At 43.3% G+C, this 16,252-nt stretch overlaps 1 protein-coding gene and 1 non-coding gene across 3 annotated transcripts in view; one reads left to right on the forward strand and one right to left on the reverse strand.

Moving 5' to 3' along the window:
* The window catches only part of LOC122812101 (metal transporter CNNM3-like), a 575,621-nt gene that overhangs the window by 86,433 nt on the left and 472,936 nt on the right, over positions 1 to 16,252 (forward strand). The gene's annotated exons all lie outside the window — the stretch shown is intronic.
* Positions 8,123 to 8,288, reverse strand: LOC122812413. Its single transcript, XR_006366418.1, has one exon. It is a non-coding gene; the product is annotated as a U1 spliceosomal RNA (small nuclear RNA).

Consider the following 16,252-nt stretch of genomic DNA (forward strand, 5'->3'; position numbering starts at 1 on the left):
GTCTTAACTTATCTCCATACATTTGCATTAAAACAGATGTCATAAATCCCTGCTTGCAATCTACAGTCTGTATAAAGGTCTTACTGTAATCTGAAACCCCAATGTTGCTGACCCAGCTATCAGTTGCTTGATCCTAGTAAATGCCTGTACTGCCTTGTCTGTCCAGTGCAGCAAATCTTTTGCCGCCATCGGTATTGCAAAAATTAAGTCTGATAGCGGGTGCACTTCTTCGGGGTAGTTGGGAATCCAACTACGACAGAAGTTCGTAATGCCTAAAAAGGACATCATTCCTTTTTTGTAGTTGGCATGGGGGCTTGTAAAATAGCATTCTTTCTGCTGTCATCTAATCGCCTGCCCTTCCCAGAGATAGTATAACCCAGGTAACGTACTTCTAATTTACAAAATTGTAACTTAGACTTATTTACCTTATGTCCTTCGTGTGCCAGAAAGTGTAGTAGTCGAATAGTCTCGGACTTACAGAGTTCTTCCGTAGTCGCGGCCAGGAGGATATCATCCACGTACAGCAGTAGGTGGCACCCTTGGGCTGGTTGGAACTGAGCCAAATTGGTGGACATCTCTTGTGAGAATATGGTCGGACTTTCGCAGTATCCCTGCGGTAACCTGGTATAGGTATAACGCTTGTCCATAAACGTAAATGCAAACCAAAATCTACTATCTTCCTGCAAGGGAATAGAGAAAAAGGCATTACTGATATCAATTACAGAAAAGTAGTTATCTGTTGGAAGGATATCGTTCAGCAGAATAGACGGATCCGGGACTATGGGGGCCCGAGGTACCACCGCGGCATTTATTGCCTGTAAGTCTTGTACCATCCTCCATGTCCCATCCGCTTTTTTACTGGAAATAAGGGCGATACACGGTCAGTCTGTGCACAGAATTAATACTCCAGCTTTCAAAAGTGCTGTGATTACCGGTAAAATGCCCTCCTCTGCCTTTCTGCTCAAGGGATACTGCCGCTTATGTGGTCTAAATTCTGACTTGGGTCTAATCTTTACCTGTCCTGCCGCTCTAATCAGTCCGATATCGTGCTGACCCTGCGACCATAATGAGTTTGGAATCATCTGCAATTGAGATTCTTCCATGGGGGTAAGGAGACATAGTCATAATGTCCCAGGGGATTGTATCGGTTTGTCTTCCCTGAGGTGCACGGTCGGTCTGGCTTGTGTAACCCAGTTAAGTTTTTGAACCTGAATGCCCTTACCTGCCAACTGTTCTGGTGTCCATCCTACCCATTCAGTTATTTTCTTACCCACGAGGTACCATGACATTCCTTCACCCTCCGTGACTGAAATATGTGTGGTTAATTCATTCTTATACAGCAGCTGCATATCCCTTGTAAGGCTACATGTGACTGCAGAATTACCTAGTGTGTCCCAAAAAGGCTATGCAATACTAGTTTGGTGACTTTAAAACTAAGAAATTTCTTTTCAGATTCTAAATCAGGTCCGCACATCTTCTGTAATACATTGTGCAATGTAATGGATCTGACACCTTCGGATTTGTTATGCCGTATTTGCTTAATGCCAAATTTGTAAGAGCCGTCACTACACTCTGGGGCCTGTCTCTATCAAATCATTACTATACCAGTAATGTAGATCTCCCTGCCCTCTAATAGCATTGCACTATTCAGTTCTATTCTCCTTGCCACCATCCCGTGGAGGTTGGGACGGCTGCTATACCGAACACTTGCATTAAATCTCTTCCTAGTAAATGTACTGGGCAGATTTCTGAAATTATTACTCGGAACCGTATGGTTTGGTTCGTCTCTGGGTCGGTAAACCACAGAGGTTTGGACAATGGCTCTTTGTAAATACGACCATTTGCTGCTTTTACAAGCACATATTCATCCGAGGTAACATCGGATGATATGGCAGTACTTCTGACTAACGCTCGAGAAGCCCCTGAGTCACAAAGAAATTCTATGTCTCGGCCCTCAACTTGCAATGTGATCACTGGTTGGGATTCCAATTGCATAGTTGATGCTAGTGCTGTTAGATTTACCATTTGATATTTCTCATTTTCTGCCATTTCCTGTCCCCACCCATCGCCTTCACTTATACCTACTTCCCCATTCTCACTTTCTTCTTCTTCCTCATACCCTCCATCTACGCCTTTTGACCATCATATAGTCATGCGGTACCACCGAAGCAACCATCGGTTTCTCCGGTCCTCTGCAATCTCTGGCGAAATGTCCTTTCTTACCGCACTTAAAACACTCCCCTCTTTGCCTACCCTCGAAATCCTCAGAATGACTTATGCCTCCCGTCCTCGCCCTCTTCCCCTGCCACGCCTCTTCCATGATTTGCGGAACCTTGAACTAACATTAAAGTTCCATCTTCACTAACTGTAAAAGTCTGGGCTTTTTTATTTTTTTTTTCCTTCAGGTATTTCTCAGCATGTCTAGCATAATCCATAAGGGGCTGTAGACGCTGTCCTGTGTGTGATCATATGCTTTTGTATAAAGTTACCAATGGCTGTCTTGCAGCCCTTTAGGAATGCATTTTTCAGTTGCTGTTCATAGGGCGAGTCATTTGCCTGATTTTCTGCCTTAATCAACCCACTATGAGCATCAAAACATTGTGTGAGACGATGTAGATAATTGTCTACGGTTTCGTCATCTGATTGAACGCATTGATTAATGCAAGTCCAATCTGCTTTGGGCTTCCAATGTTCTTCTATTTTATCTAGGAGAGTCTTTATTCTGGTTCTACACACTTCGAGTTAAACGGCAAGGCTCCCCTTCCTCTGGTAGCAGGGGTCCCAAGTTCCGCAAATAAGGTGCCAATCAGGTCCTAGGATTTGCCTTATTACTTGTTCAAATTCTACAGCGTTTAATCTATAACTCATTCTCATGCCCCTACGCCTGTAATGGAATTTACGATATCTACTTTTGGATGGGGAATCCCTCTACCGCTTTAGGATATCATCACGGGTCCACGGTCGGTAGACCAATATGGTAGGACCTCGCCTTCTGCGCCTGCTTGAGGATTTGCCACTTCTATCAGTGGGTATTCCTCTCCTTCCTGATCTACCTTCTCCTTAATTTTCCAGTCCCCTTCTCTCCTAATACTTCCGCCGTAAGTCAAGAGTGTTGGCAGGCTCTCTGTAATATAATACGTGGCGTGGGGGACACTCACGAAGCCTGGTATTGCGGTGGGTCCTGGTCGGGGCACCTCAATAACCTGTGCAGGGTCTGGATACTGGATGGGAGGGGCCGAGGGATTCTGGTGACTACGACTGACTATGGAAGTTTCATTATCTTCCTTTTGAACAAAGTACACATCTTTTCACTTGAATTACCACACCCTTTTTCAAATTTTGTTCCTTATGTTTTTATTTGCTTCCTCCAGCCATTTCTGTGCCTGGGGAATCCCTACCTTCTTTTGCTTCCTTGTCTTATTTCCTGCCTGTTTGCGCAGTAATCTTACTAGATTTTGACATTCTGACTTATTTAAACATCCACTAAACCCATGTTCCTTTTTCCATTTATCTAAATACTTTACATTCTTTGGGTGTAAATCAAACATAAACTTTTCATCTTCAGTTTTGTCAAGCCTTTGGCTTAACTGGTTCCTGTTCCCATTTCTCTTACGAGAAACTATTCCTGTTCCTGAGATCTCTTGTATATGGAATCTATTCACATATACCCTTATACTTTGAGAAAATTCAATTTCTCCCTTGACTAGTCCCTTAAAATTTAGACAAAAATTCCAATCAGAAACAACAAAAATAGCTTTTCTTTTTGCTTACCTTTGTGATTCCTCCGCCCTGTTTCGCTGCCACCTCACGGATTGAATCTGGAAAGAGTGACTGGCCTCTAATTTCAACCTGTTTCAGTTGGAGGTCTTTCATTCGAGGAGAGCCTGATCTCTCTCCACCTGCGCAGGTTTTCAGCCTCTCTTTGTTCGATTAAGGCTGCAGGGGCCCACGCTACGCCAGTTATGTCGAAAGATTTTACTCTTCTAACATATTCTGGAAGAATCACACCAAGTTCTTGTAAGCAAGTAAAACAGCTTTATTTTTACATGCATGGAGATCTGCTACATGATAGTAATATGCCAGCAGTCTGGCTACTTGTACTTTGAGTTCTCCTTATATAGACCCTCCTGCACGTACATACACGTAGCACACAGAACATTCATTAAAATTGATAGTTTGATTACTTGTTTTTACCAGCCAGTACCACAGTTATTCTTGCACCATTAACTTTATCAGCAGTTTAAGATTAACTCCTGCATTCCTCAGTGATCAACATTTTCCAGAACATTTCAGTTTGCACGCAGTGAACATTTTTCTGCTTAACCCTTTAAATACAGAATACAAAATATGTTGACTTCAGTATTTTTCCACATTACAAGTTCACTATTTTAACTGCAGTGTGATTGAGTAGTTATCGACACACAGATTTCTTTTACCCATTTGTCTTATTTTTAATTTGGATCTTTTTTTTAATGATTAAATATGGTACAGTGTCACTGTTTGCTGAGATATGGGAGTTAGATTTGTAGCATATATGCTGTATAGTGGAATACTTAAAGGTAGCTGGTTGTGTAATGTAAAAAGTACTGCTATATATCATCTTATTTATATAGAAGTGTCACAGATGAACACTTGAGGGGGGGGGTCAACATTTATCACATGCTTTCTTTTCATAACACCAAGTTAACCTGGATTTAGATATTCTGACTAAACAGTGGAACACTGAAAATGTTGTTTTCATTTATTTGTGCTGTTATTAATGCGTTATTGTGGACTTAACTATAGTCCTGAGTATGTCTGATGCAAGGGTTTTAATTTTGTTACCCTGTTGTTTAGTGTCTTGTCATCTCACATCCATTTCCAAAAGCTGCTGTCTTTTTTTTTTCTGTTACTATACACTGCTGTGGGCTGGGGAGCATGCATTTGGCAGATGAGAGATCAGATCATGGATCAGGATGTGTTGTTGTTGCTCTGACTACTTTCTAGGGATCACCATTTTTCTTGGAATCCACTCTTTGTCATGTATGTGTTTTGCTTACCTTCCAGCACAAGTATTTTCTGCCACTCTTAAGAACCTATTGTTGCTAACCAATGGCAGTGTAGTCCAAGTGATTTAGACAAAAAACGATGATTTTTCAAGCAACATTTAGGCCTTTGCATTTCAGTTAGTGTGTGTGTGTGTGTGTGTGTGTGTGTGTGTGTGTGTGTGTGTTTGTGTGTGTTTGTGTGTGTGTGTGTGTGTGTGTGTGTGTGTGTGTGTGTGTGTGTGTGTGTGTGTGTGTACATAACATAGGTCTGTGCCGGTGACTGGACAATGCTTGATGTTCTTGTGTGTATTTGGAAGGCTGTAGTATAACATAGATCTTTTTCAAATTTTCCCTAGCAACCATGGTGAATTAAATTCTTTTCAGCACATGTCTGGGGCTTCATCTTTTGCATAAGAACCTTGAACAGTTTGTTGTTACTGAGAAAAGAGACAATGTGATGTTTTCAGATATAGTGAATGCTTTTTATACTCACCAGAGGAAATACAAAGCTACTTAACCAGAGGCTGTGTGTGCTTTGCCCATAATCACCCTCATGCTCTACAAAACATTTCAAGGAGGGCAAGGCCTGTAAGTCCCAGAGAGTGTTTTATGGTAGCCATTAGTTTGTCTAAAATATGTTTGTAGGTAGACAAGGCAATCACACTGCTTGACATGCAAAGGGAGATAAAAAGAAGAGCAAGGGGATGTGCTGAATAATGTCTCCATTTCGTTTAATCTTCTTCTTTTGGCTTTTCCCGGTTAGAGGTTGTCACAGCGGATCAACTGTCCACTCATGATTGGCAGTGGCGTTTTACAGTGTCGAGTTAACAGCCCAGTGCCCAACCTTACACAGAAGGCACACGCACACACTCGTGCCTAGGGCAAATTTTTAATACCTGATGTAAGTTGAGATCTCTTGTTCTAGTGTTGGCTTGATTTTTTGATATATCAAGAAAGAGGATGTCTTGGATGATAGGGTCCCCAACGGCATTGAAAGCAAGGCCAAGATCTCTCCTCAAAACAATATATGAGCTGGAGTTCAGGAGCAATGATTCCAAACTTTCCTGATTACTAAGATTTTTTGAGGCTTTTTGTTAGGAACCTCTGTTTTTTATTTTTATTTTTTTCAAGCATTTGGATGGGTCTAGGTAGGCACATGACAAAGGGTGCACTACTCTGTACAATGGGTCTAACCACATCGGAGTACAGAGGAACTGTAATATCCATGATTTTATATGAGATGACCTTTGTAATTAATTGTGAGCTACAGAAGGATATTCTGACTGCAGCTGCTATATGGTAATTGAAGAATATGGCGGCACTGACCCAGGCGTACAAGTCCCTAATCTCAGACTCGATGGAGACTGGGGTGTCATCGATGCAATAGATAGGATTTTGCTATTTTCTGAAGGAGATGATACTGCATTTCTTGGTATTTAGTTGTAGTCTTTTTTTGATGCACTAGGAATTAACACGTTAGTTCTGCTTGAAGGGTATTGGTAGCATCAGGTGAGTAATAACTACACCCAGCTTACAATTATTCATGAACTTAATCAGACAGAGATTCTTGTTTTATGTGTTTAGGTCAGAAATAAATTCCAAAAAGGAAGGGTCTAGTACTTAACTCTGGTGCACACCACTGATCAGATTTTAACTGAGGAACCATCACTGACCCCTTCTGCTTGCATTCTGTTCTCGAGCCAGTTTGCAATCCTGTTTTCCACATAGGGATCAATGTTTAAGGGCATTTAACATAAGTCACACCAGATGGTAGCTGACAGTAACATCAACCAATCTGTCTCCATTTGTATACACACAGACATGGTTGGTTGTACCCCAGTGGCGGATCCAAGAATTTTCAAAGGGGGGGCAGTCTGGTCAGCTGAGTACCTGGGTGAGACTGGGAAGTGGGACACTGGGTTTGGTGGTTGTGGAAAGATTACCTAGACAGCAGTATACATTCAATTCCAGATGATGTTGCTTTGGATGTGGTAGTAGAAACAGGCATTTCCTGTACAGCACACAGTACACATACAGACAGTACAAGTATTTTCAATGCTTGCCTGGAAGAGATGATTGGTTACTATACAAAGCCACGGTCTCCTTCCATGGCATAGTGGGCATATGCGCTGTTAGGAACTTGGAAAGTGTCACACTGAAGGTGGAAACAGCTGTGGAGAAATATTTAGTTTTTTTAAATTAAATAATGACTTATGTGGACACAGCAAAGTTAAGTTTAAGTATCACAGTAAGCATGGAAGTAGATGTCATGTAAAAATTGCAAAAAACAAATACTCAGTTTAGTCACAAGCAGTGTCTAAAAATATTGTAAGCACTGCGGCATTTTAGAAAGGATTGTAAGTCAAAACCAACTTTGTTATGCAAGATATAATATAAACTACAGGCACAGATGTTTGCATAAATTAGTAAAAGCTACATTTAAATGATGTACCAAATAACTAAACTGCTAAAACTTTCCTAAGCAGACCATAATGTTTTTGGACAGTTTACTGTTCTTGCAATGATTTTAAGCACAATTCATTTTCTTTAGGAAGTCTTTTAATAACAAAAGTCCAACTGTACCTTATCTGTTCTTTCAACAAGTTCTAGACTCTGTATGGGAGGGGGAGGCAATGCTTGTCTCCAGGAGTTTAGAAATATCAATATTGGCTGTCTTCTTTCTCAAATCAAAGTCCATTGAAAGTAAACAAAAGGAAAGGAAAAAGCCTGTTTTGAGAGGAGAAAGATGGAAAGTAAAGGAAAGAAGCGTGTTTCAAGAAAGAGTACGAGAGAGAAAATCAGGAAAGGAAGCATGATTTGGGAGAGAGTTTGAGAGAGAAAGACGGAAAGAAGTGTGTTTCAAGAGAGAAGTTTCAGATAGAAAGATGGAAAGGGAAGCAACAGGAGTGTTTATAGTGACAGACAGAAAAGAAGTGCATCTGGAAAAAAGTATTGTAAAGAAGATTACTATGAGAGTAAATGGTTGTTTCTCAGTTGGGACTTGGGGAATTGTATGTATAACATTGGTTAGGAATATATAGGAGTGTGAGCTAGGCATGCTAGAAGAAAAACAGATCTGTTTGTTGGCTTAAGTTTAGGGAACTACATGATGGCAGTCCACCACTACCATAAATTATGCAATTGAGTTTCCCACATTTGGGGAAATCATAGGCGTCAACCCAACTAAATGTTCAATGACTCGGATAACAGAAGTAGAAAGGAAGGTCACCAAACTTAAGGAGCCTATAACAAGGAAGGTAACGAGATCCTGTAGAGGTATTAGAAATATTTCAAATATTTTATGAAAGTCTGTTTAAAGTGGAGAAATATGGAAATCAAGAAAAGATAATGGAATTGTTTATGGAAGAAATAAATATGCCATTGTTAGAAGTAGATGAGGCTCAATTACTAACAGGATAGGAGGAGATGAGATTAAAATGGTGATGTATAACCAATCTACAGAAAAGTCCCCAGGAACAGATGGTATTCCTGTGGAAGTTTGGAAGCTAAGAGGGGAAAAAAACTGTTAAAGATCTGGAGGGTTTTGTTTAACAGTATTTTAAGAGGAGGAAAAATACCAATATCCTGGAAGAAAGCAGTGGTAGATGCAATACCGAAATGGGGTAAAGATGCATCAGAACCAGTTTCATACAGGCCCATTTCAATACTAAACCATGACTATGAAGTGTTTGTCTGTAACGGCTAAAGGAATGGCAAAAATGATTCCAGAATTGATAGATATGGATTGATGTGGTTTTGTGGAGGGGAGGCAAACATTTAATAACATTAACAGAACATTGATGATCTAGAGGGAAGCAAAATGTAAGAAAATACCACTGTTGTTGTTGGGTCTTGATGCAGAGAAAGCATTTGACAGAGTAAGCTGGGACTTTAGGAGCAGAGCAATGGAAGCATTTGCATTTCCTGATAAAATTATAAGCTTGATTAGGAGTATATATGAGGGATTGGAGGTGAATATTGAAGTGGGTGGGATCCTCTCTGATAATTTCTGCTTGAGCAGAGGAACACAGCAGGGGTGTCCTCTTTCCCCTTTGTTATTTGCATTATGTTTAGAACCACTGACAAAGAAAATAAGGAACTCAGAAATTCAAGGACATAATTTGCATGGTTTGTCAAGAAAAGCCGGCTCTATTTGCAGATGATATTATTTTATACCTGACAAAACCAGAAAGGGACATTATAGTGTTGTGCAGCATTTTGAGAGGGTTTCAAATCTTTTCAGGATACAAAATTAATGAAGCTAAAACATAGGCAATAGCAGCAAATTATGTGCCCATACTCAAATTGGTTCAGCAATATCCACACTTGAGGGGACATGATAAAATGAAGCATTTAGGAGTATGGATAAAAAAAGATTCTGGTGTGGCAGCTAAGGATATGTGGGAAGAGAATAAAAAATAATACAAAAACTGAGAAAATCAAAGCTGTGTTATATGGATATGGATAGTAAGATGCAAGCAGTTAAAATGTTTTTAGTCCCTTTAGTCTTGTACGCTGCCCAGGCATATTTTTATCAACCGGAGGAGAAGTTGTGGATAGCAATTAACAGAGAGATGAAGGATTTTATCTGGAAGCGGAAGATGGCAAGAGTTAAGTGGGATAAGATGATTCTTCCAATAGAACAAGGCAGATTGGGATTACCCGATTTGAAGGGGTATTTCAGAGCTACACAGTTAAGACTGCTATACATAGCACAAGCAGAAATCTATAATTCAAAGTGGAAGATGATGAAATGGGGGGAAGCTCAAAAAAGAGAGAGACTGGTATTTTGGATGCAGACCTTTAAGGAGAATAACAATAATCATACAGAATGTTATATTCATAAAGTAGAGGAAAGTATTCTGAGAACTAAGCCAAGACTGGAATGGAGAAAGGAGATGTGAAGTTGTTCAATCTCGCTGTTTATTCTTACACATGGGTATGGAGCCGAGCCATCGGCTCCGTGTCGGCCACTTTCTCATGATGCTCTCTGTCCTACTCCAGATCTAGGTTGCCGCTGCAACTGATCGCAAGGTTGTCGGAGAGCTCAGGCCAGTAGAATTTCCTTATGAAGTTTTTGACAAACTTTGTACTATGTTTCTTTAGATAATTTGAAGTAGTTTGTTGTATTTTCTAGTTCTTATAACTTAGGCAAGTTAGCCTTTAGAATCCTTTAATTTTAAGATTCCTTTGTTTGTTACAGAGAGGTTGCTCTTAGGCCTTGGCTGTTTTTTGGTTACCCCTATCCTTTATACATTTATATATATATATATATATATATATATATATATATATATATATATATATATATATATATATATATATATATATATAAATATATAATATATAGTGTGCTGGTTAGAGAGGTGTGTTTGCTAGTTAGAACATACATTTATATTCTTTAGTTGTACAGGGATCTGGCAACTTAGGACTGTTGATATTTACTGTGTACAGTGTGGTTAGTGCAGTAACCATGTTTTAGGTTAGAGTTACTGTATTTTGTAGAGTAAATTGAAGGTTGTTCAGGGATCTGGTAACTTCTATAATGTGCTTGCTTATTTCTGTTTGTGCTGTAACATGGCTGATCATAGGGAGAAGCAAAAATCTGGCTTCAAGAAGTGTTCAAAATGCAGGCAGAAGATGTCCATTATGGATGCACATGTAAATTGTGTTTATTGTTTGGGGCCTGCTCACCTCCAAGAGGATTGCTCTATCTGCCACTCCGTCAGCAGTAGGGTTTTATTAGAGAGGAGAAGGAAGCTGGTAGAGAGAGGCTTGTTGAAGCCAGATTATCAAGAGACCTTGGATAAGGCTGACCAGACCTCCAAGTCCTCAAAGGGGTCTAATCTTTCAAAGGCGTCCTCTGACCACAGGTCATCGGCTCCGAGCCTTTCTGTGAAGGTGCGGTTGCCGGCTCTGCAGTCTTTGGAGCTGTGCACCGAGCAGGTGTTTCGGAGCCGGTCCCCAAAACTCTGAAGTTACCCATCCTTCAATTGGTGGCGTCTTTGGTTCCTTCAACCCGTTCTTTGAGGACCCTTTCCGATGTGGATGTGGACCGGGTGGTGCAGAGGCTTCTGGAGAACCCGACACTGGCTAAATTGCTATCGGCTTCGACCCAACAGGGTTCAAAGCCTGAGACCGTCCTACTGGCTATTACTACTCCTCCTCTGAGCCGAGCAGGGCCTTCGGAGCCAGAGGAGGATCTGATGGTTGTGGAGCCTTCGGAGCTGAGGCCTGTTCCAGTACCTTCGGCTCCATCAACCATGACTTCTTCGGTTCCATTGGAAGAGTCTTGGAGCCGATACTCTCTTGTCTGTTCCGTGGGGGGGGGGGAGTTGAACCAATGCTTCGGTTCCGATCCTTCCTCTCTGGGCTTCAGCACGGATGTGCTCGGCTCCATCCTCTGGTTCGGAGCTCACTGGCTCGGCACCTTGGAAGCTGCTGTCTTCTTTAGAACTGGCGGCTTCCTTTGGTCGGCGCAGCGGTGCCTTCGATGCCATGAGGAGGGTTATGTCTAAGATGCACACATCATCAGGTCCTTCCTCTTCCTCCCCTAAAGTGCCACATTCTGCCTCTACATCACAGGTCCCTTTGAAGCATCGAGACCCGGAGCCTCAGGTAACCCCATTGGGTGACCCTGCTCTACTGAGACCTCACCAGAAACCACCACTGATGAGGTTCCCAGGAAGATGATATGCAAGAGGAGGCATTTAGATTTCCATCAGGAATCTTTGACGTCAGACACCAACTTAGAGGAATCGGAAGAGTCCCCATGGTCCCACTCGGAGGATATCTCCTTTGCGGATATCCTGGAAGTCCTAAAGCAGAGGGGTGACTGGCAGTCCATTAGCCCTACTGAGGATGAGTCGGTGCTCCTGAAGGCCTTTGGGTCTCAACCTTTCACCTCCTGGGTGACTCCGCCCTTCGATGAGTTGATGGAATTGGTCGCTCTAAGAACCTGCGAGTCTCCTGATTCTATGGAACCAGTCCCTCGGAGGCCCAGCAAATTTATCACCTCCCCCCAAGACCAGCTGTTCCTCACTAAGGGAGTCCCCATTGATGCCATGGTGGTGGTGGCAGCCACCAAGAAAGAGACGTCAGAAACCTCTTCCACTGTCCATTTTCCTAACAGGGATTCTAGGACGATGGACAGATATGGGAAACGCATCTTTAGTTCTGCGACATTTGCCATGCGATCGCTTATTTGACTCATTTCACCCATCTTCAAAGAGATCTCCTGAAAGAGCTTGGAGATACTCTGCAGAGTGATACAGATGGAGCTGTCTCTGACAGTGACAGCACAACTTAATACCCTTAAATCCATTGTGAACTCGTCCATGTGGCTCATTTCCTATGCAGCCGATGGTTCGAGTTGGGCAGCGGGTTCAGCGATAGCTCTTCGGAGACCGTCCTGGATGCGCTTATGCTCCTTTGTGGAAGCCTTCAAGTCTTCCTTTGTCAGCACCCAATTTGATGACTCTTCTCTGTTTGGGCCCAAAGTCAAGGAGTCTCTCACTAGGTGTGAGCAGGAGGGAAAGACTCTATCTGCCATAGGAGTCTGTTTTTCCACCCCTACCAAACCATACCTCAAAGGGCAGAAAGGTGGAAAAATGTGGTTCCGAAAGTACCAAGGAGCTTTCCAGAACACACGTAGTGAACCCCCCTCCAGGGGCAGAGGAGGGGGCAATAATAGAAGACGCCGACCTGGCAGCAGAGGGGGTCCGCAGAACCAGGGTGACAGGGATCAGTTCCTTGGTAAGCCCTATCAGCATTCCTGAAAGGAGGCCCGACTGTCCTGCTCTGGAGGCAGTCTTGTGTCGCTTGGCTTTGTATCCAGATGCTTGGCTAGGAATTACAACAGATTCTTGGGTACAAAGCATCATTACCAGAGGATACATCATCCCATTTCTAGAAAATCACCTGTTGGCAAAAAAATCCCAGATGTTCCACCCAGTCTCAGAGATCAAGCAGCCATAGAAATCCAGAGGCTGCAGGAAAAGAGTTATCCAGCCAGTCCCAGCAGACCAGATAGGATCTGGAACTTACTCCAGATTCTTTTTAGTTCCAAAAAAGACAGGGGACTGGAGGCCCATTTTGGATCTCAGCAGACTCAACACATTTGTAAAAAAAAGAGAAGTTCCAGATGGTCATGCTTCAGTCTATTCTCCCATTCCTCGGAGTGGGCAATTGGATGTGCTTTGTAGATCTCAAGGATGCGTACTACCACATCAAAATGACCAGGCCATCCAGAGATCATCTGCGTTTCTGGCTGGGAGACTCACTACCAATTCCAAGCACTGCCCTTTGCACTCACAACAGCCCCCAGAGTGTTTGCCAAATGCATGGCAGTGGTTACAGCTCACTTGACGCATCAAGGATTCCAAGTGTTTCCGTATCTGGACGACTGGCTCCTTAACGCTGCCTGCAGGCATCAACTAATTCTGTCCAGGGATCACAAACACAGACTCTGCTCTCAGGCATCACTGTCAATTTCGAAAAGTCTGAGTTGTCGCCATCGCAGCACATCTCCTGTATCGGAGCAGAACTAGACACTACCACTGCCACAATCAGATTGCCCCTGGACAGAATAGCCACTCTCCGAAACCAGGTCTTGGGCATTCTGCAGAGAAGAAAGGTACCAGCCCATCAAGTATTGAAACTCCTAGGTACCATGGCGCTACGCTCATAGCAGTTCCTTTGGGATGTATGCACATGAGGATTCTACATTGGTTACTGTTCACCCAGTGGTCGTACCAACAACTTCTCATGTCATTCTTTATCATGATTACGGACTCTTGCAAGAAGGATCTTCGCTGGTGATTGACCAGCCAACAAATTACAGTGGTCCGACCATTTGTTCTCCCCCTGCCATCAGCCATGGTGACTATGGAAGCTTCTCTGATAGGGTGGGTGGAGGCTTTTTCAGGGAAGAACAGCCCAAGGCACCTGGTCGGAGAAAGAGTCACAGTTGCACATCAATGTTCTGGAGCTGAGAGCAGTGCTTTTGGCGTTGCAGCACTTCCACGACTCTCTGCCTCTAGGGACAATTGAGATACAGATGGAAAACATGTCAGTCTGGTACATCAACAAGCAAGGGGGAACCAAGTCTTATCCCCTGTGTCGAGAGACCTTGAGAATTTGGCAGTGGGCTGTGTCCACCGGGTGCTTTCTGATAGCAACGCATATCCCTGGGAAATCCAATGTGATAGCGGACAAATTGAGCAGAGCCATTCTGCTACCACACGAGTGGTCTCTCAAAAACAAAGTTGTGGAGAAGATTTTCTGCAGATGGGGCCAGACTTGCTGCGACCTGTTTGCATCCCCTATGAGAGATGCAACCATATAGCCAAACTGGAGGCTAAGCTCTCTCAACTCAGTACTGGCGTAACCAGTCAGGAGGAGAGGGAAACCACACTCACTACAATTCCAGTCTCACATAGACCTACCATGACAGCAAACCAAACACATAAACACACACAAACATACTCGGAGGCTCTAAATAAAAATTTGCCTAAGCAGCAGAGACCTCCAAAGCAGACACCCAAGCAACCGCTACCCCAAAACAAAACACGTGCAACACATAGCTCACAAAGCCAGTGTGCCGAACAGTCACAGCCCTTGAGGCTAAACAACACACCTGATACACTTGTAATAGGTGACTCTATCGTCAGGCACACTGACGTCCCGCTCACCAGGCTGAACAAGGAGAAGGTCACGGTGAGCTGCCTGTCGGGCGCTAGGATCCGCCATATAACACAAGTACTCGGGTCACTCCAAGGCAAGTACAAATATGACTTGGTCATTGTCCATGCTGGTGTGAATGACCTGAGACGTACCTCCCTGGACTACATGAAAAGAGACATAGAGGAGCTCTCTGAGCATGTAGCCCAGGCCGGTATGACCCTGACCTTAAGTAGCATCTTACCCTCACCAAGAATGATGCCACAATATGAAGACAAGATGATCAATTTCAACATTTGGCTTAAGTATTGGTGTCATTCAAAGGGGATCCAATGCCTGTCAGCCTGGGATGACATGCTCGACAAGCCATGATGCTTCGCTAGAGACGGCTTGCACCTGTCACCCCTGGGCTTTCGGATATTGGCAAAGGCTCTTGCTACCCCCATAGTGCCTTTTTTAGGCAAGGCTCAAAAGACAAACCCACCTCCATAGGTATCACAAGGGATAAGAAACTAAGAGTGATGCTACTCAACGCCTGAAGTCTAAACCTCAAGATGCACGCACTCGAAACTCTCCTTAGCATGGAGAACATCGATATCTGTGCAGTAACAGAAACCTGGTTCAAGGCTCCCGAGAGCACCCCAGCACTACCAGGTTATACCTCATACCATGCTTTTCGGCCCCAAAACTTGGACCGAACCACAAAAGGAGGGGGAGTGTCAACATTCGTCAAAGATACCCACACCTCCAGGTTGGTGTCACAGCACGAAGCATCAGAGACTATCCATGTGAACTAACAGTGGGTAAAACTGCCTTCCAGTTTATAGCCTGCTACAGACCACCCTCCCAAACCCGGGAACCCCACTCGGCCTTCCTGAGAACACTGGAAAATATGAAGGTCTCTCCAAACACCATTATATTGGGCGACTTCAACTACCCAAACATAGACTGGGAGCATTACTCTAGCTCCAACACCCTAGCCCAAAGGTTCCTAGAATTTATAAACTCAGATGCTATGGAACAACTTGTTACCACTCCCACAAGAGGGGAAAACATACTGGACCTGATCATCACCAATATGGGGACTCTATGCTCCAGACCAGAAGTGTATCCCTCACTGGTAAGATCAGTCCATAAACTAATCTCACTGGATATTTACATCCTGACCCCACCCCCTGCCTAGAAAACCACAGTGAAAAACTTCTCTAAAGCAAATTTCACACTCCTCAAAACCGAGGTGGAATCCTTCAAAGCCCCCGGGCCTGTGGAAAATACGGCCCAGACCACAGAATCCTTTATAAACGCATTCTATGAACACCTTCAGGAATGCATGGATCATGCAATCCCAAATAAAACCAAGACCCAATCCTCCAAAGGCAGACGTCCTGTCTGGTGGACCCCAGCCATAAACAAACTATACAATAGAAGGAGGAAGCTACTACATGATAGAGCAAAATCCCAAAAAGGGAAGGCATCTCTGATCAGTATTAGCAAAAAATTACGGGCACTCATAAAATCGTCTGAGACCAGCTTCGAGAGAAAAA

Source organism: Protopterus annectens, chromosome 9.part0 (genome assembly GCF_019279795.1).
Source record: "Protopterus annectens isolate FY-2018-M chromosome 9.part0, PAN1.0, whole genome shotgun sequence".
NCBI classification, from domain to species: Eukaryota; Metazoa; Chordata; order Ceratodontiformes; family Protopteridae; genus Protopterus; species Protopterus annectens.